Source organism: Arachis duranensis, chromosome 3 (assembly GCF_000817695.3).
Source record: "Arachis duranensis cultivar V14167 chromosome 3, aradu.V14167.gnm2.J7QH, whole genome shotgun sequence".
In the NCBI taxonomy this organism is placed as follows: Eukaryota; Viridiplantae; Streptophyta; class Magnoliopsida; order Fabales; family Fabaceae; genus Arachis; species Arachis duranensis.
Window position 1 is genome coordinate 97,762,921 of NC_029774.3, and position 2,959 is coordinate 97,765,879.

Consider the following 2,959-nt stretch of genomic DNA (forward strand, 5'->3'; position numbering starts at 1 on the left):
CATCATCTTCTCAGCAACAGACAGAGAATTCTAAGCAGAGCCACTCTGACTTAGCAACCATGGTCTCTGATCTAATCAAAACCACTCAAAGTTTCATGACTAAAACAAGGTCCTCTATTAGAAACTTGGAGGCACAAGTGGGTCAGCTGAGTAAGAGAGTTACTGAACTCCCTCCTAGCACTCTTCCAAGCAATACAGAAGAGAATCCAAAAGGAGAGTGTAAGGCCATCAACATGGCCAAAATTGGAGAGGAGGAAGAGGTAGTGATTGCCACTGAGGAAGACCTCAATGGACGTCCACTGGCCTCCAATGAGTTCCCTAATGAGGAACCATGGGAATCTGAGGCTCACACTGAGACTATAGAGATTCCATTGGATTTACTTCTGCCATTCAAGAGCTCTGATGAGTATTCTTCCTTTGAAGAGGACGAAGATGTCACTGAAGAGCAAGTTGCTAAGTACTTTGAAGCAATCATGAAACTAAATGACAAGTTATTTGGTAATGAGACTTGGGAGGATGAACCTCCTTTGCTCACCAAAGAACTGGATGACTTGACTAGGCAGAGATTACCTCAAAAGAGACAGGACCCTGGAAAGTTCTCAATACCTTGTACAATAGGCACCATGACCTTCAAGAAGGCTCTGTGTGACCTAGGGTCAAGCATAAACTTCATGCCTCTCTATGTAATGGAAAAGCTAGGGATCTTTGAGGTACAAGCTGCAAGAATCTCACTAGAGATGGCAGACAATTCAAGAAAACAAGCTTATGGACTTGCAGGATGTTCTGGTAAAGATTGAAGACCATTACATCCCTGCTGATTTCATAGTCCTAGAGACTGGGAAGTGCATGGATGAATCCATCATCCTTGACAGATCCTTCCTAACCACAGCAAAGGCTGTGATTGATGTTGACAGAGGAGAATTGATCATTCAAGCGAATGAAGATTCCTTTATGTTTAAGGCTCAAGGATATCCCTCTGTAACCATGGAGAGGAAGCATGAAGAGCTTCTCTCAAAGCAAAGTCAAACAGAGCCCCCACAGTCAAACTTTAAGTTTGGTGTTGGGAGGCCACAACCAAATTCTAAGTTTGGTGTTGAACCCCCACATTCAAACTCTAAGTTTGGTGTTGGGAGGTTCTAACATTGCTCTGAACATCTGTGAGGCTCCATGAGAGCCCACTATCAACCTACTGACATTAAAGAAGTGCTTGTTGGGAGGCAACACAATGATATATTTATCTATTTTCCTTTTGTCATTTTATGTTTTCTGTAGGTTGATGATCATGTGAAGTCACAAAAACAATTGAAAAAGCAAAAACAGAATGAAAAACAGAATGAAAAATAGCACACCCTAGAGGAAAAATTTGCTGGCATCTAAACGCCAATAAGGGCAGCAAATGGGCGTTTAACGCCCAGTCTGGCACCATTCTGGGCGTTTAACGCCAGAAAGGGGCACCAGACTGGCGTTTAACGCCAGGAATGGGCAAGAAGCTGGTGTTAAACGCCAGAAATGGCATTTTTTCATGCCACTTGGTGCAGGGATGAGATATCCTTGACACCTCATGATCTGTGGACTGATGAGCGGATAATTTATACGCTTTTTGGCATTGTTTTTAGTATGTTTTAGTATGTTTTAGTTAGTTTTTAGTATATTTTCATTAGTTTTTAGTTAAAATTCACTTTTCTGGACTTTACTATGAGTTTGTGTGTTTTTCTGTGATTTCAGGTATTTTCTGGCTGAAATTGAGGGAACTGAGCAAAAATCTGATTCAGAGGCTGAAAAGGACCGCAGATGCTGTTGCATTCTGACCTCCCTGCACTCGAAGTTGATTTCCTGGAGCTACAGAAGCCCAATTTGCGCGTTCTCAACTGCGTTGGAAAGTAGACATCCTGGGCTTTCCAGAAATATATAATAGTCCATACTTTGCTCGAGATTTGATGGCCCAAACCGGCGTTCCAAATCAGCTCAAAACTGCCCGACGTTAAACGCCGGAACTGGCACAAGAATGGGAGTTAAACGCTCAAACTGGCACAAAAGCTGGCGTTTAACTCCAAGAGAAGTCTCTACACGAAAATGCTTCAATGCTCAGTCCAAGCACACACCAAGTGGGCCCGGAAGTGGATTTTTATGTCATTTACTCATCCTTGTAAATCCTAGGCTACTAGTTCTCTACAAATAGGACCTTTTACTATTGTATTCTTATCTTGGTAGCTATCTTTATTCTTATGCTATCTTAGGTCATGGGGTCTGGCCTCACGGCCATGCCTAGACCTTGTTCTTTTGTATTTTCAAAGGTCGAGTTTCTACACACCATAGATTAAGGTGTGGAGCTCTGCTGTACCTCGAATATTAATGCAATTACTATTGTTCTTCTATTCAATTCAGCTTGTTCTTGTTCTAAGATATTCATTTGCACCCAAGAACATGATGAATGTGATGATTATGTGACACTCATCATCATTCTCACTTATGAACGAGTGCCTGACAATCACCTTCCTCAATCCATGAATGTGTGCCTGACAACCACCTCCGTTCTACATCAGATTGAATGAGTATCTCTTAGATTCCTTAATGAGAATCTTCGTGGTATAAGCTGGATTGATGGCGGCATTCATGAGGATCCGGAAAGTCTAAACCTTGTCTGTGGTATTCCGAGTAGGATTCTGGGATTGAATGGTTGTGACGAGCTTCAAACTCCTGAAGGCTGGGCGTTAGTGACAGACGCAAAAGAATCACTGGATTCTATTCCAACCTGATTGAGAACCGACAGATGATTAGCCGTGTCGTGACAGGGTGCGTAGAACATTTTCACTGAGAGGATGGGAGGTAGCCACTGACAATGGTGAAACCCTACATACAGCTTGCCATGGAAAGGAGTAAGAAGGATTGGATGAAGACAGTAGGAAAGCAGAGAGACAGAAGGGACAAAGCATCTCCATTCGCTTATCTGAAATTCTCA